We start from the raw sequence: 22651 nt of genomic DNA, 5'->3' as shown, positions 1-22651 counted from the left end.
CAGGCGGCCGTATAAAGCAAACCATAAAGCCGCGTCGGCCAGTCCGAAGTCTTAGGAATCTAGCGCTTCTTTGTCTGCATCTGCCAATAGATGACTTGACTGAGATTCTCTAGCTCGCGTGTTACGCCCCCTTCTGTTTTGGCTAGGAATAAGAGGGCCGGGGCTTCTAGGAGGTACTGTGGCCGAGTGGTCGAAGGCGCTGGATTTAGGCTCCAGTCTCTGTGGAGGCGTGGGTTCGAATCCCACCACTGCCAGCGAAGCTTTTGTGAAGATGTTGGCTCGGTCCATCCTTGGAAAAGCGCCATGTTGAAAATGTCTGTGGCAAGACCTTGCGTGTACGATGTTGGTGTAGTATCAATGAACGGCAGATGTCCTTGTGGTGGGCTTTTGTTAGACTGATTTCCACATCCTCTGTGTTCACTGGGCGTCTGTTTTATTAATTTTTGTAAAAGATCAGTTGCTTAGTAAATGATCTCAAAAGTTATATTGTTCTCACCAATGCAGTGCGGCACGAGGTTGACCCCAAATATGTCCGCCGATAGAAGAAGAAAAGCAGACACTTTAGCGTCCAAGTGGATAAACTATGCCGTTGCCATTGCAGTGCGAAAGCCGCACGAAGCCGGTAGCGTGGCCGAGCGGTCTAAGGCGCTGGATTAAGGCTCCAGTCTCTTCGGAGGCGTGGGTTCAAATCCCACCGCTGCCAAAGAAGGTTTTGAAGAAACCACCATCCAAGCTGTTGAGCAGCTTATACTCAAATTGGCGCCCTCTGTTGCTCTTTTCAACAGCAGCAACTTGGAAGAGTCGGCTTGACGTTTCTTCAATTCCTTCAAGTTCTCCAATATTCAAAGGGCGTAGGATGGCCCAAGCTGGCCGAACCAACGGAGAACACATCAAAAGAATGCCCAACACGCAGGCGGCCGTATAAAGCAAACCATAAAGCCGCGTCGGCCAGTCCGAAGTCTTAGGAATCTAGCGCTTCTTAGTCTGCATCTGCCAATAGATGACTTGACTGAGATTCTCTAGCTCGCGTGTTACGCCCCCTTCTGTTTTGGCTAGGAATAAGAGGGCCGGGGCTTCTCGGAGGTAGTGTGGCCGAGTGGTCGAAGGCGCTGGATTTAGGCTCCAGTCTCTGTGGAGGCGTGGGTTCGAATCCCATCACTGCCAGCGAAGCTTTTGTGAAGATGTTGGCTCGGTCCATCCTTGGAAAAGCGCCATGTTGAAAATGTCTGTGGCAAGACCTTGCGTGTACGATGTTGGTGTAGTATCAATGAACGGCAGATGTCCTTGTGGTGGGCTTTTGTTAGACTGATTTCCACATCCTCTGTGTTCACTGGGCGTCTGTTTTATTAATTTTTGTAAAAGATCAGTTGCTTAGTAAATGATCTCAAAAGTTATATTGTTCTCACCAATGCAGTGCGGCACGAGGTTGACCCCAAATATGTCCGCCGATAGAAGAAGAAAAGCAGACACTTTAGCGTCCAAGTGGATAAACTATGCCGTTGCCATTGCAGTGCGAAAGCCACACGAAGCCGGTAGCGTGGCCGAGCGGTCTAAGGCGCTGGATTAAGGCTCCAGTCTCTTCGGAGGCGTGGGTTCAAATCCCACCGCTGCCAAAGAAGGTTTTGAAGAAGCCACCATCCAAGCTGTTGAGCAGCTTATACTCAACTTGGCGCCCTCTGTTGCTCTTTTCAACAGCAGCAACTTGGAAGAGTCGGCTTGACGTTTCTTCAATTCCTTCAAGTTCTCCAATATTCAAAGGGCGTAGGATGGCCCAAGCTGGCCGAACCAACGGAGAACACATCAAAAGAATGCCCAACACGCAGGCGGCCGTATAAAGCAAACCATAAAGCCGCGTCGGCCAGTCCGAAGTCTTAGGAATCTAGCGCTTCTTTGTCTGCATCTGCCAATAGATGACTTGACTGAGATTCTCTAGCTCGCGTGTTACGCCCCCTTCTGTTTTGGCTAGGAATAAGAGGGCCGGGGCTTCTAGGAGGTACTGTGGCCGAGTGGTCGAAGGCGCTGGATTTAGGCTCCAGTCTCTGTGGAGGCGTGGGTTCGAATCCCACCACTGCCAGCGAAGCTTTTGTGAAGATGTTGGCTCGGTCCATCCTTGGAAAAGCGCCATGTTGAAAATGTCTGTGGCAAGACCTTGCGTGTACGATGTTGGTGTAGTATCAATGAACGGCAGATGTCCTTGTGGTGGGCTTTTGTTAGACTGATTTCCACATCCTCTGTGTTCACTGGGCGTCTGTTTTATTAATTTTTGTAAAAGATCAGTTGCTTAGTAAATGATCTCAAAAGTTATATTGTTCTCACCAATGCAGTGCGGCACGAGGTTGACCCCAAATATGTCCGCCGATAGAAGAAGAAAAGCAGACACTTTAGCGTCCAAGTGGATAAACTATGCCGTTGCCATTGCAGTGCGAAAGCCGCACGAAGCCGGTAGCGTGGCCGAGCGGTCTAAGGCGCTGGATTAAGGCTCCAGTCTCTTCGGAGGCGTGGGTTCAAATCCCACCGCTGCCAAAGAAGGTTTTGAAGAAACCACCATCCAAGCTGTTGAGCAGCTTATACTCAAATTGGCGCCCTCTGTTGCTCTTTTCAACAGCAGCAACTTGGAAGAGTCGGCTTGACGTTTCTTCAATTCCTTCAAGTTCTCCAATATTCAAAGGGCGTAGGATGGCCCAAGCTGGCCGAACCAACGGAGAACACATCAAAAGAATGCCCAACACGCAGGCGGCCGTATAAAGCAAACCATAAAGCCGCGTCGGCCAGTCCGAAGTCTTAGGAATCTAGCGCTTCTTAGTCTGCATCTGCCAATAGATGACTTGACTGAGATTCTCTAGCTCGCGTGTTACGCCCCCTTCTGTTTTGGCTAGGAATAAGAGGGCCGGGGCTTCTCGGAGGTAGTGTGGCCGAGTGGTCGAAGGCGCTGGATTTAGGCTCCAGTCTCTGTGGAGGCGTGGGTTCGAATCCCATCACTGCCAGCGAAGCTTTTGTGAAGATGTTGGCTCGGTCCATCCTTGGAAAAGCGCCATGTTGAAAATGTCTGTGGCAAGACCTTGCGTGTACGATGTTGGTGTAGTATCAATGAACGGCAGATGTCCTTGTGGTGGGCTTTTGTTAGACTGATTTCCACATCCTCTGTGTTCACTGGGCGTCTGTTTTATTAATTTTTGTAAAAGATCAGTTGCTTAGTAAATGATCTCAAAAGTTATATTGTTCTCACCAATGCAGTGCGGCACGAGGTTGACCCCAAATATGTCCGCCGATAGAAGAAGAAAAGCAGACACTTTAGCGTCCAAGTGGATAAACTATGCCGTTGCCATTGCAGTGCGAAAGCCGCACGAAGCCGGTAGCGTGGCCGAGCGGTCTAAGGCGCTGGATTAAGGCTCCAGTCTCTTCGGAGGCGTGGGTTCAAATCCCACCGCTGCCAAAGAAGGTTTTGAAGAAACCACCATCCAAGCTGTTGAGCAGCTTATACTCAACTTGGCGCCCTCTGTTGCTCTTTTCAACAGCAGCAACTTGGAAGAGTCGGCTTGACGTTTCTTCAATTCCTTCAAGTTCTCCAATATTCAAAGGGCGTAGGATGGCCCAAGCTGGCCGAACCAACGGAGAACACATCAAAAGAATGCCCAACACGCAGGCGGCCGTATAAAGCAAACCATAAAGCCGCGTCGGCCAGTCCGAAGTCTTAGGAATCTAGCGCTTCTTTGTCTGCATCTGCCAATAGATGACTTGACTGAGATTCTCTAGCTCGCGTGTTACGCCCCCTTCTGTTTTGGCTAGGAATAAGAGGGCCGGGGCTTCTCGGAGGTAGTGTGGCCGAGTGGTCGAAGGCGCTGGATTTAGGCTCCAGTCTCTGTGGAGGCGTGGGTTCGAATCCCACCACTGCCAGCGAAGCTTTTGTGAAGATGTTGGCTCGGTCCATCCTTGGAAAAGCGCCATGTTGAAAATGTCTGTGGCAAGACCTTGCGTGTACGATGTTGGTGTAGTATCAATGAACGGCAGATGTCCTTGTGGTGGGCTTTTGTTAGACTGATTTCCACATCCTCTGTGTTCACTGGGCGTCTGTTTTATTAATTTTTGTAAAAGATCAGTTGCTTAGTAAATGATCTCAAAAGTTATATTGTTCTCACCAATGCAGTGCGGCACGAGGTTGACCCCAAATATGTCCGCCGATAGAAGAAGAAAAGCAGACACTTTAGCGTCCAAGTGGATAAACTATGCCGTTGCCATTGCAGTGCGAAAGCCGCACGAAGCCGGTAGCGTGGCCGAGCGGTCTAAGGCGCTGGATTAAGGCTCCAGTCTCTTCGGAGGCGTGGGTTCAAATCCCACCGCTGCCAAAGAAGGTTTTGAAGAAACCACCATCCAAGCTGTTGAGCAGCTTATACTCAAATTGGCGCCCTCTGTTGCTCTTTTCAACAGCAGCAACTTGGAAGAGTCGGCTTGACGTTTCTTCAATTCCTTCAAGTTCTCCAATATTCAAAGGGCGTAGGATGGCCCAAGCTGGCCGAACCAACGGAGAACACATCAAAAGAATGCCCAACACGCAGGCGGCCGTATAAAGCAAACCATAAAGCCGCGTCGGCCAGTCCGAAGTCTTAGGAATCTAGCGCTTCTTAGTCTGCATCTGCCAATAGATGACTTGACTGAGATTCTCTAGCTCGCGTGTTACGCCCCCTTCTGTTTTGGCTAGGAATAAGAGGGCCGGGGCTTCTCGGAGGTAGTGTGGCCGAGTGGTCGAAGGCGCTGGATTTAGGCTCCAGTCTCTGTGGAGGCGTGGGTTCGAATCCCATCACTGCCAGCGAAGCTTTTGTGAAGATGTTGGCTCGGTCCATCCTTGGAAAAGCGCCATGTTGAAAATGTCTGTGGCAAGACCTTGCGTGTACGATGTTGGTGTAGTATCAATGAACGGCAGATGTCCTTGTGGTGGGCTTTTGTTAGACTGATTTCCACATCCTCTGTGTTCACTGGGCGTCTGTTTTATTAATTTTTGTAAAAGATCAGTTGCTTAGTAAATGATCTCAAAAGTTATATTGTTCTCACCAATGCAGTGCGGCACGAGGTTGACCCCAAATATGTCCGCCGATAGAAGAAGAAAAGCAGACACTTTAGCGTCCAAGTGGATAAACTATGCCGTTGCCATTGCAGTGCGAAAGCCGCACGAAGCCGGTAGCGTGGCCGAGCGGTCTAAGGCGCTGGATTAAGGCTCCAGTCTCTTCGGAGGCGTGGGTTCAAATCCCACCGCTGCCAAAGAAGGTTTTGAAGAAACCACCATCCAAGCTGTTGAGCAGCTTATACTCAAATTGGCGCCCTCTGTTGCTCTTTTCAACAGCAGCAACTTGGAAGAGTCGGCTTGACGTTTCTTCAATTCCTTCAAGTTCTCCAATATTCAAAGGGCGTAGGATGGCCCAAGCTGGCCGAACCAACGGAGAACACATCAAAAGAATGCCCAACACGCAGGCGGCCGTATAAAGCAAACCATAAAGCCGCGTCGGCCAGTCCGAAGTCTTAGGAATCTAGCGCTTCTTAGTCTGCATCTGCCAATAGATGACTTGACTGAGATTCTCTAGCTCGCGTGTTACGCCCCCTTCTGTTTTGGCTAGGAATAAGAGGGCCGGGGCTTCTCGGAGGTAGTGTGGCCGAGTGGTCGAAGGCGCTGGATTTAGGCTCCAGTCTCTGTGGAGGCGTGGGTTCGAATCCCATCACTGCCAGCGAAGCTTTTGTGAAGATGTTGGCTCGGTCCATCCTTGGAAAAGCGCCATGTTGAAAATGTCTGTGGCAAGACCTTGCGTGTACGATGTTGGTGTAGTATCAATGAACGGCAGATGTCCTTGTGGTGGGCTTTTGTTAGACTGATTTCCACATCCTCTGTGTTCACTGGGCGTCTGTTTTATTAATTTTTGTAAAAGATCAGTTGCTTAGTAAATGATCTCAAAAGTTATATTGTTCTCACCAATGCAGTGCGGCACGAGGTTGACCCCAAATATGTCCGCCGATAGAAGAAGAAAAGCAGACACTTTAGCGTCCAAGTGGATAAACTATGCCGTTGCCATTGCAGTGCGAAAGCCGCACGAAGCCGGTAGCGTGGCCGAGCGGTCTAAGGCGCTGGATTAAGGCTCCAGTCTCTTCGGAGGCGTGGGTTCAAATCCCACCGCTGCCAAAGAAGGTTTTGAAGAAACCACCATCCAAGCTGTTGAGCAGCTTATACTCAACTTGGCGCCCTCTGTTGCTCTTTTCAACAGCAGCAACTTGGAAGAGTCGGCTTGACGTTTCTTCAATTCCTTCAAGTTCTCCAATATTCAAAGGGCGTAGGATGGCCCAAGCTGGCCGAACCAACGGAGAACACATCAAAAGAATGCCCAACACGCAGGCGGCCGTATAAAGCAAACCATAAAGCCGCGTCGGCCAGTCCGAAGTCTTAGGAATCTAGCGCTTCTTTGTCTGCATCTGCCAATAGATGACTTGACTGAGATTCTCTAGCTCGCGTGTTACGCCCCCTTCTGTTTTGGCTAGGAATAAGAGGGCCGGGGCTTCTCGGAGGTAGTGTGGCCGAGTGGTCGAAGGCGCTGGATTTAGGCTCCAGTCTCTGTGGAGGCGTGGGTTCGAATCCCACCACTGCCAGCGAAGCTTTTGTGAAGATGTTGGCTCGGTCCATCCTTGGAAAAGCGCCATGTTGAAAATGTCTGTGGCAAGACCTTGCGTGTACGATGTTGGTGTAGTATCAATGAACGGCAGATGTCCTTGTGGTGGGCTTTTGTTAGACTGATTTCCACATCCTCTGTGTTCACTGGGCGTCTGTTTTATTAATTTTTGTAAAAGATCAGTTGCTTAGTAAATGATCTCAAAAGTTATATTGTTCTCACCAATGCAGTGCGGCACGAGGTTGACCCCAAATATGTCCGCCGATAGAAGAAGAAAAGCAGACACTTTAGCGTCCAAGTGGATAAACTATGCCGTTGCCATTGCAGTGCGAAAGCCGCACGAAGCCGGTAGCGTGGCCGAGCGGTCTAAGGCGCTGGATTAAGGCTCCAGTCTCTTCGGAGGCGTGGGTTCAAATCCCACCGCTGCCAAAGAAGGTTTTGAAGAAACCACCATCCAAGCTGTTGAGCAGCTTATACTCAACTTGGCGCCCTCTGTTGCTCTTTTCAACAGCAGCAACTTGGAAGAGTCGGCTTGACGTTTCTTCAATTCCTTCAAGTTCTCCAATATTCAAAGGGCGTAGGATGGCCCAAGCTGGCCGAACCAACGGAGATCACATCAAAAGAATGCCCAACACGCAGGCGGCCGTATAAAGCAAACCATAAAGCCGCGTCGGCCAGTCCGAAGTCTTAGGAATCTAGCGCTTCTTTGTCTGCATCTGCCAATAGATGACTTGACTGAGATTCTCTAGCTCGCGTGTTACGCCCCCTTCTGTTTTGGCTAGGAATAAGAGGGCCGGGGCTTCTCGGAGGTAGTGTGGCCGAGTGGTCGAAGGCGCTGGATTTAGGCTCCAGTCTCTGTGGAGGCGTGGGTTCGAATCCCACCACTGCCAGCGAAGCTTTTGTGAAGATGTTGGCTCGGTCCATCCTTGGAAAAGCGCCATGTTGAAAATGTCTGTGGCAAGACCTTGCGTGTACGATGTTGGTGTAGTATCAATGAACGGCAGATGTCCTTGTGGTGGGCTTTTGTTAGACTGATTTCCACATCCTCTGTGTTCACTGGGCGTCTGTTTTATTAATTTTTGTAAAAGATCAGTTGCTTAGTAAATGATCTCAAAAGTTATATTGTTCTCACCAATGCAGTGCGGCACGAGGTTGACCCCAAATATGTCCGCCGATAGAAGAAGAAAAGCAGACACTTTAGCGTCCAAGTGGATAAACTATGCCGTTGCCATTGCAGTGCGAAAGCCGCACGAAGCCGGTAGCGTGGCCGAGCGGTCTAAGGCGCTGGATTAAGGCTCCAGTCTCTTCGGAGGCGTGGGTTCAAATCCCACCGCTGCCAAAGAAGGTTTTGAAGAAACCACCATCCAAGCTGTTGAGCAGCTTATACTCAACTTGGCGCCCTCTGTTGCTCTTTTCAACAGCAGCAACTTGGAAGAGTCGGCTTGACGTTTCTTCAATTCCTTCAAGTTCTCCAATATTCAAAGGGCGTAGGATGGCCCAAGCTGGCCGAACCAACGGAGATCACATCAAAAGAATGCCCAACACGCAGGCGGCCGTATAAAGCAAACCATAAAGCCGCGTCGGCCAGTCCGAAGTCTTAGGAATCTAGCGCTTCTTTGTCTGCATCTGCCAATAGATGACTTGACTGAGATTCTCTAGCTCGCGTGTTACGCCCCCTTCTGTTTTGGCTAGGAATAAGAGGGCCGGGGCTTCTCGGAGGTAGTGTGGCCGAGTGGTCGAAGGCGCTGGATTTAGGCTCCAGTCTCTGTGGAGGCGTGGGTTCGAATCCCACCACTGCCAGCGAAGCTTTTGTGAAGATGTTGGCTCGGTCCATCCTTGGAAAAGCGCCATGTTGAAAATGTCTGTGGCAAGACCTTGCGTGTACGATGTTGGTGTAGTATCAATGAACGGCAGATGTCCTTGTGGTGGGCTTTTGTTAGACTGATTTCCACATCCTCTGTGTTCACTGGGCGTCTGTTTTATTAATTTTTGTAAAAGATCAGTTGCTTAGTAAATGATCTCAAAAGTTATATTGTTCTCACCAATGCAGTGCGGCACGAGGTTGACCCCAAATATGTCCGCCGATAGAAGAAGAAAAGCAGACACTTTAGCGTCCAAGTGGATAAACTATGCCATTGCCATTGCAGTGCGAAAGCCGTACGAAGCCGGTAGCGTGGCCGAGCGGTCTAAGGCGCTGGATTAAGGCTCCAGTCTCTTCGGAGGCGTGGGTTCAAATCCCACCGCTGCCAAAGAAGGTTTTGAAGAAACCACCATCCAAGCTGTTGAGCAGCTTATACTCAAATTGGCGCCCTCTGTTGCTCTTTTCAACAGCAGCAACTTGGAAGAGTCGGCTTGACGTTTCTTCAATTCCTTCAAGTTCTCCAATATTCAAAGGGCGTAGGATGGCCCAAGCTGGCCGAACCAACGGAGAACACATCAAAAGAATGCCCAACACGCAGGCGGCCGTATAAAGCAAACCATAAAGCCGCGTCGGCCAGTCCGAAGTCTTAGGAATCTAGCGCTTCTTAGTCTGCATCTGCCAATAGATGACTTGACTGAGATTCTCTAGCTCGCGTGTTACGCCCCCTTCTGTTTTGGCTAGGAATAAGAGGGCCGGGGCTTCTCGGAGGTAGTGTGGCCGAGTGGTCGAAGGCGCTGGATTTAGGCTCCAGTCTCTGTGGAGGCGTGGGTTCGAATCCCACCACTGCCAGTGAAGCTTTTGTGAAGATGTTGGCTCGGTCCATCCTTGGAAAAGCGCCATGTTGAAAATGTCTGTGGCAAGACCTTGCGTGTACGATGTTGGTGTAGTATCAATGAACGGCAGATGTCCTTGTGGTGGGCTTTTGTTAGACTGATTTCCACATCCTCTGTGTTCACTGGGCGTCTGTTTTATTAATTTTTGTAAAAGATCAGTTGCTTAGTAAATGATCTCAAAAGTTATATTGTTCTCACCAATGCAGTGCGGCACGAGGTTGACCCCAAATATGTCCGCCGATAGAAGAAGAAAAGCAGACACTTTAGCGTCCAAGTGGATAAACTATGCCGTTGCCATTGCAGTGCGAAAGCCGCACGAAGCCGGTAGCGTGGCCGAGCGGTCTAAGGCGCTGGATTAAGGCTCCAGTCTCTTCGGAGGCGTGGGTTCAAATCCCACCGCTGCCAAAGAAGGTTTTGAAGAAGCCACCATCCAAGCTGTTGAGCAGCTTATACTCAACTTGGCGCCCTCTGTTGCTCTTTTCAACAGCAGCAACTTGGAAGAGTCGGCTTGACGTTTCTTCAATTCCTTCAAGTTCTCCAATATTCAAAGGGCGTAGGATGGCCCAAGCTGGCCGAACCAACGGAGAACACATCAAAAGAATGCCCAACACGCAGGCGGCCGTATAAAGCAAACCATAAAGCCGCGTCGGCCAGTCCGAAGTCTTAGGAATCTAGCGCTTCTTTGTCTGCATCTGCCAATAGATGACTTGACTGAGATTCTCTAGCTCGCGTGTTACGCCCCCTTCTGTTTTGGCTAGGAATAAGAGGGCCGGGGCTTCTAGGAGGTAGTGTGGCCGAGTGGTCGAAGGCGCTGGATTTAGGCTCCAGTCTCTGTGGAGGCGTGGGTTCGAATCCCACCACTGCCAGCGAAGCTTTTGTGAAGATGTTGGCTCGGTCCATCCTTGGAAAAGCGCCATGTTGAAAATGTCTGTGGCAAGACCTTGCGTGTACGATGTTGGTGTAGTATCAATGAACGGCAGATGTCCTTGTGGTGGGCTTTTGTTAGACTGATTTCCACATCCTCTGTGTTCACTGGGCGTCTGTTTTATTAATTTTTGTAAAAGATCAGTTGCTTAGTAAATGATCTCAAAAGTTATATTGTTCTCACCAATGCAGTGCGGCACGAGGTTGACCCCAAATATGTCCGCCGATAGAAGAAGAAAAGCAGACACTTTAGCGTCCAAGTGGATAAACTATGCCGTTGCCATTGCAGTGCGAAAGCCGCACGAAGCCGGTAGCGTGGCCGAGCGGTCTAAGGCGCTGGATTAAGGCTCCAGTCTCTTCGGAGGCGTGGGTTCAAATCCCACCGCTGCCAAAGAAGGTTTTGAAGAAGCCACCATCCAAGCTGTTGAGCAGCTTATACTCAACTTGGCGCCCTCTGTTGCTCTTTTCAACAGCAGCAACTTGGAAGAGTCGGCTTGACGTTTCTTCAATTCCTTCAAGTTCTCCAATATTCAAAGGGCGTAGGATGGCCCAAGCTGGCCGAACCAACGGAGAACACATCAAAAGAATGCCCAACACGCAGGCGGCCGTATAAAGCAAACCATAAAGCCGCGTCGGCCAGTCCGAAGTCTTAGGAATCTAGCGCTTCTTTGTCTGCATCTGCCAATAGATGACTTGACTGAGATTCTCTAGCTCGCGTGTTACGCCCCCTTCTGTTTTGGCTAGGAATAAGAGGGCCGGGGCTTCTAGGAGGTAGTGTGGCCGAGTGGTCGAAGGCGCTGGATTTAGGCTCCAGTCTCTGTGGAGGCGTGGGTTCGAATCCCACCACTGCCAGCGAAGCTTTTGTGAAGATGTTGGCTCGGTCCATCCTTGGAAAAGCGCCATGTTGAAAATGTCTGTGGCAAGACCTTGCGTGTACGATGTTGGTGTAGTATCAATGAACGGCAGATGTCCTTGTGGTGGGCTTTTGTTAGACTGATTTCCACATCCTCTGTGTTCACTGGGCGTCTGTTTTATTAATTTTTGTAAAAGATCAGTTGCTTAGTAAATGATCTCAAAAGTTATATTGTTCTCACCAATGCAGTGCGGCACGAGGTTGACCCCAAATATGTCCGCCGATAGAAGAAGAAAAGCAGACACTTTAGCGTCCAAGTGGATAAACTATGCCGTTGCCATTGCAGTGCGAAAGCCGCACAAAGCCGGTAGCGTGGCCGAGCGGTCTAAGGCGCTGGATTAAGGCTCCAGTCTCTTCGGAGGCGTGGGTTCAAATCCCACCGCTGCCAAAGAAGGTTTTGAAGAAACCACCATCCAAGCTGTTGAGCAGCTTATACTCAACTTGGCGCCCTCTGTTGCTCTTTTCAACAGCAGCAACTTGGAAGAGTCGGCTTGACGTTTCTTCAATTCCTTCAAGTTCTCCAATATTCAAAGGGCGTAGGATGGCCCAAGCTGGCCGAACCAACGGAGATCACATCAAAAGAATGCCCAACACGCAGGCGGCCGTATAAAGCAAACCATAAAGCCGCGTCGGCCAGTCCGAAGTCTTAGGAATCTAGCGCTTCTTTGTCTGCATCTGCCAATAGATGACTTGACTGAGATTCTCTAGCTCGCGTGTTACGCCCCCTTCTGTTTTGGCTAGGAATAAGAGGGCCGGGGCTTCTCGGAGGTAGTGTGGCCGAGTGGTCGAAGGCGCTGGATTTAGGCTCCAGTCTCTGTGGAGGCGTGGGTTCGAATCCCACCACTGCCAGCGAAGCTTTTGTGAAGATGTTGGCTCGGTCCATCCTTGGAAAAGCGCCATGTTGAAAATGTCTGTGGCAAGACCTTGCGTGTACGATGTTGGTGTAGTATCAATGAACGGCAGATGTCCTTGTGGTGGGCTTTTGTTAGACTGATTTCCACATCCTCTGTGTTCACTGGGCGTCTGTTTTATTAATTTTTGTAAAAGATCAGTTGCTTAGTAAATGATCTCAAAAGTTATATTGTTCTCACCAATGCAGTGCGGCACGAGGTTGACCCCAAATATGTCCGCCGATAGAAGAAGAAAAGCAGACACTTTAGCGTCCAAGTGGATAAACTATGCCATTGCCATTGCAGTGCGAAAGCCGCACGAAGCCGGTAGCGTGGCCGAGCGGTCTAAGGCGCTGGATTAAGGCTCCAGTCTCTTCGGAGGCGTGGGTTCAAATCCCACCGCTGCCAAAGAAGGTTTTGAAGAAGCCACCATCCAAGCTGTTGAGCAGCTTATACTCAACTTGGCGCCCTCTGTTGCTCTTTTCAACAGCAGCAACTTGGAAGAGTCGGCTTGACGTTTCTTCAATTCCTTCAAGTTCTCCAATATTCAAAGGGCGTAGGATGGCCCAAGCTGGCCGAACCAACGGAGAACACATCAAAAGAATGCCCAACACGCAGGCGGCCGTATAAAGCAAACCATAAAGCCGCGTCGGCCAGTCCGAAGTCTTAGGAATCTAGCGCTTCTTTGTCTGCATCTGCCAATAGATGACTTGACTGAGATTCTCTAGCTCGCGTGTTACGCCCCCTTCTGTTTTGGCTAGGAATAAGAGGGCCGGGGCTTCTAGGAGGTAGTGTGGCCGAGTGGTCGAAGGCGCTGGATTTAGGCTCCAGTCTCTGTGGAGGCGTGGGTTCGAATCCCACCACTGCCAGCGAAGCTTTTGTGAAGATGTTGGCTCGGTCCATCCTTGGAAAAGCGCCATGTTGAAAATGTCTGTGGCAAGACCTTGCGTGTACGATGTTGGTGTAGTATCAATGAACGGCAGATGTCCTTGTGGTGGGCTTTTGTTAGACTGATTTCCACATCCTCTGTGTTCACTGGGCGTCTGTTTTATTAATTTTTGTAAAAGATCAGTTGCTTAGTAAATGATCTCAAAAGTTATATTGTTCTCACCAATGCAGTGCGGCACGAGGTTGACCCCAAATATGTCCGCCGATAGAAGAAGAAAAGCAGACACTTTAGCGTCCAAGTGGATAAACTATGCCGTTGCCATTGCAGTGCGAAAGCCGCATGAAGCCGGTAGCGTGGCCGAGCGGTCTAAGGCGCTGGATTAAGGCTCCAGTCTCTTCGGAGGCGTGGGTTCAAATCCCACCGCTGCCAAAGAAGGTTTTGAAGAAACCACCATCCAAGCTGTTGAGCAGCTTATACTCAACTTGGCGCCCTCTGTTGCTCTTTTCAACAGCAGCAACTTGGAAGAGTCGGATTGACGTTTCTTCAATTCCTTCAAGTTCTCCAATATTCAAAGGGCGTAGGATGGCCCAAGCTGGCCGAACCAACGGAGATCACATCAAAAGAATGCCCAACACGCAGGCGGCCGTATAAAGCAAACCATAAAGCCGCGTCGGCCAGTCCGAAGTCTTAGGAATCTAGCGCTTCTTTGTCTGCATCTGCCAATAGATGACTTGACTGAGATTCTCTAGCTCGCGTGTTACGCCCCCTTCTGTTTTGGCTAGGAATAAGAGGGCCGGGGCTTCTCGGAGGTAGTGTGGCCGAGTGGTCGAAGGCGCTGGATTTAGGCTCCAGTCTCTGTGGAGGCGTGGGTTCGAATCCCACCACTGCCAGCGAAGCTTTTGTGAAGATGTTGGCTCGGTCCATCCTTGGAAAAGCGCCATGTTGAAAATGTCTGTGGCAAGACCTTGCGTGTACGATGTTGGTGTAGTATCAATGAACGGCAGATGTCCTTGTGGTGGGCTTTTGTTAGACTGATTTTCACATCCTCTGTGTTCACTGGGCGTCTGTTTTATTAATTTTTGTAAAAGATCAGTTGCTTAGTAAATGATCTCAAAAGTTATATTGTTCTCACCAATGCAGTGCGGCACGAGGTTGACCCCAAATATGTCCGCCGATAGAAGAAGAAAAGCAGACACTTTAGCGACCAAGTGGATAAACTATGCCGTTGCCATTGCAGTGCGAAAGCCTCTTCGGAGGCGTGGGTTCAAATCCCACCGCTGCCAAAGAAGGTTTTGAAGAAACCACCATCCAAGCTGTTGAGCAGCTTATACTCAACTTGGCGCCCTCTGTTGCTCTTTTCAACAGCAGCAACTTGGAAGAGTCAGCTTGACGTTTCTTCAATTCCTTCAAGTTCTCCAATATTCAAAGGGCGTAGGATGGCCCAAGCTGGCCGAACCAACGGAGAACACATCAAAAGAATGCCCAACACGCAGGCGGCCGTATAAAGCAAACCATAAAGCCGCGTCGGCCAGTCCGAAGTCTTAGGAATCTAGCGCTTCTTTGTCTGCATCTGCCAATAGATGACTTGACTGAGATTCTCTAGCTCGCGTGTTACGCCCCCTTCTGTTTTGGCTAGGAATAAGAGGGCCGGGGCTTCTAGGAGGTAGTGTGGCCGAGTGGTCGAAGGCGCTGGATTTAGGCTCCAGTCTCTGTGGAGGCGTGGGTTCGAATCCCACCACTGCCAGCGAAGCTTTTGTGAAGATGTTGGCTCGGTCCATCCTTGGAAAAGCGCCATGTTGAAAATGTCTGTGGCAAGACCTTGCGTGTACGATGTTGGTGTAGTATCAATGAACGGCAGATGTCCTTGTGGTGGGCTTTTGTTAGACTGATTTCCACATCCTCTGTGTTCACTGGGCGTCTGTTTTATTAATTTTTGTAAAAGATCAGTTGCTTAGTAAATGATCTCAAAAGTTATATTGTTCTCACCAATGCAGTGCGGCACGAGGTTGACCCCAAATATGTCCGCCGATAGAAGAAGAAAAGCAGACACTTTAGCGTCCAAGTGGATAAACTATGACGTTGCCATTGCAGTGCGAAAGCCACACGAAGCCGGTAGCGTGGCCGAGCGGTCTAAGGCGCTGGATTAAGGCTCCAGTCTCTTCGGAGGCGTGGGTTCAAATCCCACCGCTGCCAAAGAAGGTTTTGAAGAAACCACCATCCAAGCTGTTGAGCAGCTTATACTCAAATTGGCGCCCTCTGTTGCTCTTTTCAACAGCAGCAACTTGGAAGAGTCGGCTTGACGTTTCTTCAATTCCTTCAAGTTCTCCAATATTCAAAGGGCGTAGGATGGCCCAAGCTGGCCGAACCAACGGAGAACACATCAAAAGAATGCCCAACACGCAGGCGGCCGTATAAAGCAAACCATAAAGCCGCGTCGGCCAGTCCGAAGTCTTAGGAATCTAGCGCTTCTTTGTCTGCATCTGCCAATAGATGACTTGACTGAGATTCTCTAGCTCGCGTGTTACGCCCCCTTCTGTTTTGGCTAGGAATAAGAGGGCCGGGGCTTCTAGGAGGTAGTGTGGCCGAGTGGTCGAAGGCGCTGGATTTAGGCTCCAGTCTCTGTGGAGGCGTGGGTTCGAATCCCACCACTGCCAGCGAAGCTTTTGTGAAGATGTTGGCTCGGTCCATCCTTGGAAAAGCGCCATGTTGAAAATGTCTGTGGCAAGACCTTGCGTGTACGATGTTGGTGTAGTATCAATGAACGGCAGATGTCCTTGTGGTGGGCTTTTGTTAGACTGATTTCCACATCCTCTGTGTTCACTGGGCGTCTGTTTTATTAATTTTTGTAAAAGATCAGTTGCTTAGTAAATGATCTCAAAAGTTATATTGTTCTCACCAATGCAGTGCGGCACGAGGTTGACCCCAAATATGTCCGCCGATAGAAGAAGAAAAGCAGACACTTTAGCGTCCAAGTGGATAAACTATGACGTTGCCATTGCAGTGCGAAAGCCGCACGAAGCCGGTAGCGTGGCCGAGCGGTCTAAGGCGCTGGATTAAGGCTCCAGTCTCTTCGGAGGCGTGGGTTCAAATCCCACCGCTGCCAAAGAAGATTTTGAAGAAACCACCATCCAAGCTGTTGAGCAGCTTATACTCAAATTGGCGCCCTCTGTTGCTCTTTTCAACAGCAGCAACTTGGAAGAGTCGGCTTGACGTTTCTTCAATTCCTTCAAGTTCTCCAATATTCAAAGGGCGTAGGATGGCCCAAGCTGGCCGAACCAACGGAGAACACATCAAAAGAATGCCCAACACGCAGGCGGCCGTATAAAGCAAACCATAAAGCCGCGTCGGCCAGTCCGAAGTCTTAGGAATCTAGCGCTTCTTTGTCTGCATCTGCCAATAGATGACTTGACTGAGATTCTCTAGCTCGCGTGTTACGCCCCCTTCTGTTTTGGCTAGGAATAAGAGGGCCGGGGCTTCTCGGAGGTAGTGTGGCCGAGTGGTCGAAGGCGCTGGATTTAGGCTCCAGTCTCTGTGGAGGCGTGGGTTCGAATCCCACCACTGCCAGCGAAGCTTTTGTGAAGATGTTGGCTCGGTCCATCCTTGGAAAAGCGCCATGTTGAAAATGTCTGTGGCAAGACCTTGCGTGTACGATGTTGGTGTAGTATCAATGAACGGCAGATGTCCTTGTGGTGGGCTTTTGTTAGACTGATTTCCACATCCTCTGTGTTCACTGGGCGTCTGTTTTATTAATTTTTGTAAAAGATCAGTTGCTTAGTAAATGATCTCAAAATTTATATTGTTCTCACCAATGCAGTGCGGCACGAGGTTGACCCCAAATATGTCCGCCGATAGAAGAAGAAAAGCAGACACTTTAGCGTCCAAGTGGATAAACTATGCCGTTGCCATTGCAGTGCGAAAGCCGCACGAAGCCGGTAGCGTGGCCGAGCGGTCTAAGGCGCTGGATTAAGGCTCCAGTCTCTGTGGAGGCGTGGGTTCGAATCCCACCACTGCCAGCGAAGCTTTTGTGAAGATGTTGGCTCGGTCCATCCTTGGAAAAGCGCCATGTTGAAAATGTCTGTGGCAAGACCTTGCGTGTACGATGTTGGTGTAGTATCAATGAACGGCAGATGTCCTTGTGGTGGGCTTTTGTTAGACTGATTTCCACATCCTCTGTGTTCACTGGGCGTCTGTTTTATTAATTTTTGTAAAAGATCAGTTGCTTAGTAAATGATCTCAAAATTTATATTGTTCTCACCAATGCAGTGCGGCACGAGGTTGACCCCAAATATGTCCGCCGATAGAAGAAGAAAAGCAGACACTTTAGCGTCCAAGTGGATAAACTATGCCGTTGCCATTGCAGTGCGAAAGCCGCACGAAGCCGGTAGCGTGGCCGAGCGGTCTAAGGCGCTGGATTAAGGCTCCAGTCTCTTCGGAGGCGTGGGTTCAAATCCCACCGCTGCCAAAGAAGGTTTTGAAGAAACCACCATCCAAGCTGTTGAGCAGCTTATACTCAACTTGGCGCCCTCTGTTGCTCTTTTCAACAGCAGCAACTTGGAAGAGTCGGCTTGACGTTTCTTCAATTCCTTCAAGTTCTCCAATATTCAAAGGGCGTAGGATGGCCCAAGCTGGCCGAACCAACGGAGAACACATCAAAAGAATGCCCAACACGCAGGCGGCCGTATAAAGCAAACCATAAAGCCGCGTCGGCCAGTCCGAAGTCTTAGGAATCTAGCGCTTCTTTGTCTGCATCTGCCAATAGATGACTTGACTGAGATTCTCTAGCTCGCGTGTTACGCCCCCTTCTGTTTTGGCTAGGAATAAGAGGGCCGGGGCTTCTCGGAGGTAGTGTGGCCGAGTGGTCGAAGGCGCTGGATTTAGGCTCCAGTCTCTGTGGAGGCGTGGGTTCGAATCCCACCACTGCCAGCGAAGCTTTTGTGAAGATGTTGGCTCGGTCCATCCTTGGAAAAGCGCCATGTTGAAAATGTCTGTGGCAAGACCTTGCGTGTACGATGTTGGTGTAGTATCAATGAACGGCAGATGTCCTTGTGGTGGGCTTTTGTTAGACTGATTTCCACATCCTCTGTGTTCACTGGGCGTCTGTTTTATTAATTTTTGTAAAAGATCAGTTGCTTAGTAAATGATCTCAAAAGTTATATTGTTCTCACCAATGCAGTGCGGCACGAGGTTGACCCCAAATATGTCCGCCGATAGAAGAAGAAAAGCAGACACTTTAGTGTCCAAGTGGATAAACTATGCCGTTGCCATTGCAGTGCGAAAGCCGCACGAAGCCGGTAGCGTGGCCGAGCGGTCTAAGGCGCTGGATTAAGGCTCCAGTCTCTTCGGAGGCGTGGGTTCAAATCCCACCGCTGCCAAAGAAGGTTTTGAAGAAACCACCATCCAAGCTGTTGAGCAGCTTATACTCAAATTGGCGCCCTCTGTTGCTCTTTTCAACAGCAGCAACTTGGAAGAGTCGGCTTGACGTTTCTTCAATTCCTTCAAGTTCTCCAATATTCAAAGGGCGTAGGATGGCCCAAGCTGGCCGAACCAACGGAGAACACATCAAAAGAATGCCCAACACGCAGGCGGCCGTATAAAGCAAACCATAAAGCCGCGTCGGCCAGTCCGAAGTCTTAGGAATCTAGCGCTTCTTTGTCTGCATCTGCCAATAGATGACTTGACTGAGATTCTCTAGCTCGTGTGTTACGCCCCCTTCTGTTTTGGCTAGGAATAAGAGGGCCGGGGCTTCTCGGAGGTAGTGTGGCCGAGTGGTCGAAGGCGCTGGATTTAGGCTCCAGTCTCTGTGGAGGCGTGGGTTCGAATCCCACCACTGCCAGCGAAGCTTTTGTGAAGATGTTGGCTCGGTCCATCCTTGGAAAAGCGCCATGTTGAAAATGTCTGTGGCAAGACCTTGCGTGTACGATGTTGGTGTAGTATCAATGAACGGCAGATGTCCTTGTGGTGGGCTTTTGTTAGACTGATTTTCACATCCTCTGTGTTCACTGGGCGTCTGTTTTATTAATTTTTGTAAAAGATCAGTTGCTTAGTAAATGATCTCAAAAGTTATATTGTTCTCACCAATGCAGTGCGGCACGAGGTTGACCCCAAATATGTCCGCCGATAAAAGAAGAAAAGCAGACACTTTAGCGACCAAGTGGATAAACTATGCCGTTGCCATTGCAGTGCGAAAGCCTCTTCGGAGGCGTGGGTTCAAATCCCACCGCTGCCAAAGAAGGTTTTGAAGAAACCACCATCCAAGCTGTTGAGCAGCTTATACTCAACTTGGCGCCCTCTGTTGCTCTTTTCAACAGCAGCAACTTGGAAGAGTCGGCTTGACGTTTCTTCAATTCCTTCAAGTTCTCCAATATTCAAAGGGCGTAGGATGGCCCAAGCTGGCCGAACCAACGGAGATCACATCAAAAGAATGCCCAACACGCAGGCGGCCGTATAAAGCAAACCATAAAGCCGCGTCGGCCAGTCCGAAGTCTTAGGAATCTAGCGCTTCTTTGTCTGCATCTGCCAATAGATGACTTGACTGAGATTCTCTAGCTCGCGTGTTACGCCCCCTTCTGTTTTGGCTAGGAATAAGAGGGCCGGGGCTTCTCGGAGGTAGTGTGGCCGAGTGGTCGAAGGCGCTGGATTTAGGCTCCAGTCTCTGTGGAGGCGTGGGTTCGAATCCCACCACTGCCAGCGAAGCTTTTGTGAAGATGTTGGCTCGTTCCATCCTTGGAAAAGCGCCATGTTGAAAATGTCTGTGGCAAGACCTTGCGTGTACGATGTTGGTGTAGTATCAATGAACGGCAGATGTCCTTGTGGTGGGCTTTTGTTAGACTGATTTCCACATCCTCTGTGTTCACTGGGCATCTGTTTTATTAATTTTTGTAAAAGATCAGTTGCTTAGTAAATGATCTCAAAAGTTATATTGTTCTCACCAATGCAGTGCGGCACGAGGTTGACCCCAAATATGTCCGCCGATAGAAGAAGAAAAGCAGACACTTTAGCGTCCAAGTGGATAAACTATGCCGTTGCCATTGCAGTGCGAAAGCCGCACGAAGCCGGTAGCGTGGCCGAGCGGTCTAAGGCGCTGGATTAAGGCTCCAGTCTCTTCGGAGGCGTGGGTTCAAATCCCACCGCTGCCAAAGAAGGTTTTGAAGAAACCACCATCCAAGCTGTTGAGCAGCTTATACTCAACTTGGCGCCCTCTGTTGCTCTTTTCAACAGCAGCAACTTGGAAGAGTCGGCTTGACGTTTCTTCAATTCCTTCAAGTTCTCCAATATTCAAAGGGCGTAGGATGGCCCAAGCTGGCCGAACCAACGGAGATCACATCAAAAGAATGCCCAACACGCAGGCGGCCGTATAAAGCAAACCATAAAGCCGCGTCGGCCAGTCCGAAGTCTTAGGAATCTAGCGCTTCTTTGTCTGCATCTGCCAATAGATGACTTGACTGAGATTCTCTAGCTCGCGTGTTACGCCCCCTTCTGTTTTGGCTAGGAATAAGAGGGCCGGGGCTTCTCGGAGGTAGTGTGGCCGAGTGGTCGAAGACGCTGGATTTAGGCTCCAGTCTCTGTGGAGGCGTGGGTTCGAATCCCACCACTGCCAGCGAAGCTTTTGTGAAGATGTTGGCTCGGTCCATCCTTGGAAAAGCGCCATGTTGAAAATGTCTGTGGCAAGACCTTGCGTGTACGATGTTGGTGTAGTATCAATGAACGGCAGATGTCCTTGTGGTGGGCTTTTGTTAGACTGATTTTCACATCCTCTGTGTTCACTGGGCGTCTGTTTTATTAATTTTTGTAAAAGATCAGTTGCTTAGTAAATGATCTCAAAAGTTATATTGTTCTCACCAATGCAGTGCGGCACGAGGTTGACCCCAAATATGTCCGCCGATAGAAGAAGAAAAGCAGACACTTTAGCGACCAAGTGGATAAACTATGCCGTTGCCATTGCAGTGCGAAAGCCTCTTCGGAGGCGTGGGTTCAAATCCCACCGCTGCCAAAGAAGGTTTTGAAGAAACCACCATCCAAGCTGTTGAGCAGCTTATACTCAACTTGGCGCCCTCTGTTTCTCTTTTCAACAGCAGCAACTTGGAAGAGTCGGCTTGACGTTTCTTCAATTCCTTCAAGTTCTCCAATATTCAAAGGGCGTAGGATGGCCCAAGCTGGCCGAACCAACGGAGATCACATCAAAAGAATGCCCAACACGCAGGCGGCCGTATAAAGCAAACCATAAAGCCGCGTCGGCCAGTCCGAAGTCTTAGGAATCTAGCGCTTCTTTGTCTGCATCTGCCAATAGATGACTTGACTGAGATTCTCTAGCTCGCGTGTTACGCCCCCTTCTGTTTTGGCTAGGAATAAGAGGGCCGGGGCTTCTCGGAGGTAGTGTGGCCGAGTGGTCGAAGGCGCTGGATTTAGGCTCCAGTCTCTGTGGAGGCGTGGGTTCGAATCCCACCACTGCCAGCGAAGCTTTTGTGAAGATGTTGGCTCGTTCCATCCTTGGAAAAGCGCCATGTTGAAAATGTCTGTGGCAAGACCTTGCGTGTACGATGTTGGTGTAGTATCAATGAACGGCAGATGTCCTTGTGGTGGGCTTTTGTTAGACTGATTTCCACATCCTCTGTGTTCACTGGGCATCTGTTTTATTAATTTTTGTAAAAGATCAGTTGCTTAGTAAATGATCTCAAAAGTTATATTGTTCTCACCAATGCAGTGCGGCACGAGGTTGACCCCAAATATGTCCGCCGATAGAAGAAGAAAAGCAGACACTTTAGCGTCCAAGTGGATAAACTATGCCGTTGCCATTGCAGTGCGAAAGCCGCACAAAGCCGGTAGCGTGGCCGAGCGGTCTAAGGCGCTGGATTAAGGCTCCAGTCTCTTCGGAGGCGTGGGTTCAAATCCCACCGCTGCCAAAGAAGGTTTTGAAGAAACCACCATCCAAGCTGTTGAGCAGCTTATACTCAACTTGGCGCCCTCTGTTGCTCTTTTCAACAGCAGCAACTTGGAAGAGTCGGCTTGACGTTTCTTCAATTCCTTCAAGTTCTCCAATATTCAAAGGGCGTAGGATGGCCCAAGCTGGCCGAACCAACGGAGAACACATCAAAAGAATGCCCAACACGCAGGCGGCCGTATAAAGCAAACCAAAAAGCCGCGTCGGCCAGTCCGAAGTCTTAGGAATCTAGCGCTTCTTTGTCTGCATCTGCCAATAGATGACTTGACTGAGATTCTCTAGCTCGCGTGTTACGCCCCCTTCTGTTTTGGCTAGGAATAAGAGGGCTGGGGCTTGTAGGAGGTAGTGTGGCCGAGTGGTCGAAGGCGCTGGATTTAGGCTCCAGTCTCTGTGGAGGCGTGGGTTCGAATCCCACCACTGCCAGCGAAGCTTTTGTGAAGATGTTGGCTCGGTCCATCCTTGGAAAAGCGCCATGTTGAAAATGTCTGTGGCAAGACCTTGCGTGTACGATGTTGGTGTAGTATCAATGAACGGCAGATGTCCTTGTGGTGGGCTTTTGTTAGACTGATTTCCACATCCTCTGTGTTCACTGGGCGTCTGTTTTATTAATTTTTGTAAAAGATCAGTTGCTTAGTAAATGATCTCAAAAGTTATATTGTTCTCACCAATGCAGTGCGGCACGAGGTTGACCCCAAATAT

The 22651-nt window shown here is 49.7% G+C and overlaps 39 non-coding genes across 39 annotated transcripts; all 39 read left to right on the top strand.

Moving 5' to 3' along the window:
* Positions 1 to 621: 621 nt before the first annotated feature.
* Positions 622 to 703, top strand: trnal-aag (transfer RNA leucine (anticodon AAG)). Its single transcript has one exon. It is a non-coding gene; the product is annotated as a tRNA-Leu (tRNA).
* An 828-nt stretch (positions 704 to 1531) lies between these two features.
* On the top strand, positions 1532 to 1613 carry trnal-aag (transfer RNA leucine (anticodon AAG)). The gene has a single exon. It is a non-coding gene; the product is annotated as a tRNA-Leu (tRNA).
* Positions 1614 to 2441: 828 nt separating this feature from the next.
* trnal-aag (transfer RNA leucine (anticodon AAG)) lies at positions 2442 to 2523 on the top strand. The gene has a single exon. It is a non-coding gene; the product is annotated as a tRNA-Leu (tRNA).
* An 828-nt stretch (positions 2524 to 3351) lies between these two features.
* trnal-aag (transfer RNA leucine (anticodon AAG)) lies at positions 3352 to 3433 on the top strand. The gene has a single exon. It is a non-coding gene; the product is annotated as a tRNA-Leu (tRNA).
* A 379-nt stretch (positions 3434 to 3812) lies between these two features.
* Positions 3813 to 3894, top strand: trnal-uag (transfer RNA leucine (anticodon UAG)). The gene has a single exon. It is a non-coding gene; the product is annotated as a tRNA-Leu (tRNA).
* Positions 3895 to 4261: 367 nt separating this feature from the next.
* trnal-aag (transfer RNA leucine (anticodon AAG)) lies at positions 4262 to 4343 on the top strand. The gene has a single exon. It is a non-coding gene; the product is annotated as a tRNA-Leu (tRNA).
* An 828-nt stretch (positions 4344 to 5171) lies between these two features.
* On the top strand, positions 5172 to 5253 carry trnal-aag (transfer RNA leucine (anticodon AAG)). Its single transcript has one exon. It is a non-coding gene; the product is annotated as a tRNA-Leu (tRNA).
* An 828-nt stretch (positions 5254 to 6081) lies between these two features.
* Positions 6082 to 6163, top strand: trnal-aag (transfer RNA leucine (anticodon AAG)). Its single transcript has one exon. It is a non-coding gene; the product is annotated as a tRNA-Leu (tRNA).
* A 379-nt stretch (positions 6164 to 6542) lies between these two features.
* Positions 6543 to 6624, top strand: trnal-uag (transfer RNA leucine (anticodon UAG)). The gene has a single exon. It is a non-coding gene; the product is annotated as a tRNA-Leu (tRNA).
* Positions 6625 to 6991: 367 nt separating this feature from the next.
* Positions 6992 to 7073, top strand: trnal-aag (transfer RNA leucine (anticodon AAG)). Its single transcript has one exon. It is a non-coding gene; the product is annotated as a tRNA-Leu (tRNA).
* A 379-nt stretch (positions 7074 to 7452) lies between these two features.
* Positions 7453 to 7534, top strand: trnal-uag (transfer RNA leucine (anticodon UAG)). The gene has a single exon. It is a non-coding gene; the product is annotated as a tRNA-Leu (tRNA).
* Positions 7535 to 7901: 367 nt separating this feature from the next.
* On the top strand, positions 7902 to 7983 carry trnal-aag (transfer RNA leucine (anticodon AAG)). Its single transcript has one exon. It is a non-coding gene; the product is annotated as a tRNA-Leu (tRNA).
* Positions 7984 to 8362: 379 nt separating this feature from the next.
* trnal-uag (transfer RNA leucine (anticodon UAG)) lies at positions 8363 to 8444 on the top strand. Its single transcript has one exon. It is a non-coding gene; the product is annotated as a tRNA-Leu (tRNA).
* Positions 8445 to 8811: 367 nt separating this feature from the next.
* trnal-aag (transfer RNA leucine (anticodon AAG)) lies at positions 8812 to 8893 on the top strand. Its single transcript has one exon. It is a non-coding gene; the product is annotated as a tRNA-Leu (tRNA).
* Positions 8894 to 9272: 379 nt separating this feature from the next.
* On the top strand, positions 9273 to 9354 carry trnal-uag (transfer RNA leucine (anticodon UAG)). The gene has a single exon. It is a non-coding gene; the product is annotated as a tRNA-Leu (tRNA).
* A 367-nt stretch (positions 9355 to 9721) lies between these two features.
* On the top strand, positions 9722 to 9803 carry trnal-aag (transfer RNA leucine (anticodon AAG)). The gene has a single exon. It is a non-coding gene; the product is annotated as a tRNA-Leu (tRNA).
* A 379-nt stretch (positions 9804 to 10182) lies between these two features.
* Positions 10183 to 10264, top strand: trnal-uag (transfer RNA leucine (anticodon UAG)). Its single transcript has one exon. It is a non-coding gene; the product is annotated as a tRNA-Leu (tRNA).
* Positions 10265 to 10631: 367 nt separating this feature from the next.
* trnal-aag (transfer RNA leucine (anticodon AAG)) lies at positions 10632 to 10713 on the top strand. Its single transcript has one exon. It is a non-coding gene; the product is annotated as a tRNA-Leu (tRNA).
* Positions 10714 to 11092: 379 nt separating this feature from the next.
* Positions 11093 to 11174, top strand: trnal-uag (transfer RNA leucine (anticodon UAG)). Its single transcript has one exon. It is a non-coding gene; the product is annotated as a tRNA-Leu (tRNA).
* A 367-nt stretch (positions 11175 to 11541) lies between these two features.
* trnal-aag (transfer RNA leucine (anticodon AAG)) lies at positions 11542 to 11623 on the top strand. The gene has a single exon. It is a non-coding gene; the product is annotated as a tRNA-Leu (tRNA).
* A 379-nt stretch (positions 11624 to 12002) lies between these two features.
* trnal-uag (transfer RNA leucine (anticodon UAG)) lies at positions 12003 to 12084 on the top strand. Its single transcript has one exon. It is a non-coding gene; the product is annotated as a tRNA-Leu (tRNA).
* Positions 12085 to 12451: 367 nt separating this feature from the next.
* Positions 12452 to 12533, top strand: trnal-aag (transfer RNA leucine (anticodon AAG)). The gene has a single exon. It is a non-coding gene; the product is annotated as a tRNA-Leu (tRNA).
* A 379-nt stretch (positions 12534 to 12912) lies between these two features.
* On the top strand, positions 12913 to 12994 carry trnal-uag (transfer RNA leucine (anticodon UAG)). Its single transcript has one exon. It is a non-coding gene; the product is annotated as a tRNA-Leu (tRNA).
* A 367-nt stretch (positions 12995 to 13361) lies between these two features.
* Positions 13362 to 13443, top strand: trnal-aag (transfer RNA leucine (anticodon AAG)). Its single transcript has one exon. It is a non-coding gene; the product is annotated as a tRNA-Leu (tRNA).
* Positions 13444 to 13822: 379 nt separating this feature from the next.
* trnal-uag (transfer RNA leucine (anticodon UAG)) lies at positions 13823 to 13904 on the top strand. Its single transcript has one exon. It is a non-coding gene; the product is annotated as a tRNA-Leu (tRNA).
* Positions 13905 to 14676: 772 nt separating this feature from the next.
* Positions 14677 to 14758, top strand: trnal-uag (transfer RNA leucine (anticodon UAG)). Its single transcript has one exon. It is a non-coding gene; the product is annotated as a tRNA-Leu (tRNA).
* Positions 14759 to 15125: 367 nt separating this feature from the next.
* On the top strand, positions 15126 to 15207 carry trnal-aag (transfer RNA leucine (anticodon AAG)). Its single transcript has one exon. It is a non-coding gene; the product is annotated as a tRNA-Leu (tRNA).
* Positions 15208 to 15586: 379 nt separating this feature from the next.
* On the top strand, positions 15587 to 15668 carry trnal-uag (transfer RNA leucine (anticodon UAG)). The gene has a single exon. It is a non-coding gene; the product is annotated as a tRNA-Leu (tRNA).
* Positions 15669 to 16035: 367 nt separating this feature from the next.
* On the top strand, positions 16036 to 16117 carry trnal-aag (transfer RNA leucine (anticodon AAG)). Its single transcript has one exon. It is a non-coding gene; the product is annotated as a tRNA-Leu (tRNA).
* A 379-nt stretch (positions 16118 to 16496) lies between these two features.
* On the top strand, positions 16497 to 16578 carry trnal-uag (transfer RNA leucine (anticodon UAG)). Its single transcript has one exon. It is a non-coding gene; the product is annotated as a tRNA-Leu (tRNA).
* An 816-nt stretch (positions 16579 to 17394) lies between these two features.
* trnal-aag (transfer RNA leucine (anticodon AAG)) lies at positions 17395 to 17476 on the top strand. The gene has a single exon. It is a non-coding gene; the product is annotated as a tRNA-Leu (tRNA).
* Positions 17477 to 17855: 379 nt separating this feature from the next.
* Positions 17856 to 17937, top strand: trnal-uag (transfer RNA leucine (anticodon UAG)). The gene has a single exon. It is a non-coding gene; the product is annotated as a tRNA-Leu (tRNA).
* A 367-nt stretch (positions 17938 to 18304) lies between these two features.
* Positions 18305 to 18386, top strand: trnal-aag (transfer RNA leucine (anticodon AAG)). The gene has a single exon. It is a non-coding gene; the product is annotated as a tRNA-Leu (tRNA).
* A 379-nt stretch (positions 18387 to 18765) lies between these two features.
* Positions 18766 to 18847, top strand: trnal-uag (transfer RNA leucine (anticodon UAG)). Its single transcript has one exon. It is a non-coding gene; the product is annotated as a tRNA-Leu (tRNA).
* A 772-nt stretch (positions 18848 to 19619) lies between these two features.
* trnal-uag (transfer RNA leucine (anticodon UAG)) lies at positions 19620 to 19701 on the top strand. The gene has a single exon. It is a non-coding gene; the product is annotated as a tRNA-Leu (tRNA).
* Positions 19702 to 20068: 367 nt separating this feature from the next.
* trnal-aag (transfer RNA leucine (anticodon AAG)) lies at positions 20069 to 20150 on the top strand. Its single transcript has one exon. It is a non-coding gene; the product is annotated as a tRNA-Leu (tRNA).
* Positions 20151 to 21383: 1233 nt separating this feature from the next.
* Positions 21384 to 21465, top strand: trnal-uag (transfer RNA leucine (anticodon UAG)). The gene has a single exon. It is a non-coding gene; the product is annotated as a tRNA-Leu (tRNA).
* Positions 21466 to 21832: 367 nt separating this feature from the next.
* On the top strand, positions 21833 to 21914 carry trnal-aag (transfer RNA leucine (anticodon AAG)). The gene has a single exon. It is a non-coding gene; the product is annotated as a tRNA-Leu (tRNA).
* Positions 21915 to 22293: 379 nt separating this feature from the next.
* On the top strand, positions 22294 to 22375 carry trnal-uag (transfer RNA leucine (anticodon UAG)). Its single transcript has one exon. It is a non-coding gene; the product is annotated as a tRNA-Leu (tRNA).
* The last annotated feature ends 276 nt before the right edge of the window (positions 22376 to 22651 follow it).

This window comes from Hoplias malabaricus, unplaced genomic scaffold (assembly GCF_029633855.1).
Source record: "Hoplias malabaricus isolate fHopMal1 unplaced genomic scaffold, fHopMal1.hap1 scaffold_155, whole genome shotgun sequence".
In the NCBI taxonomy this organism is placed as follows: Eukaryota; Metazoa; Chordata; class Actinopteri; order Characiformes; family Erythrinidae; genus Hoplias; species Hoplias malabaricus.
The sequence above is the reverse complement of the archived record's forward strand: the minus strand, read 5'-3'. Positions and strand labels throughout refer to the sequence as shown.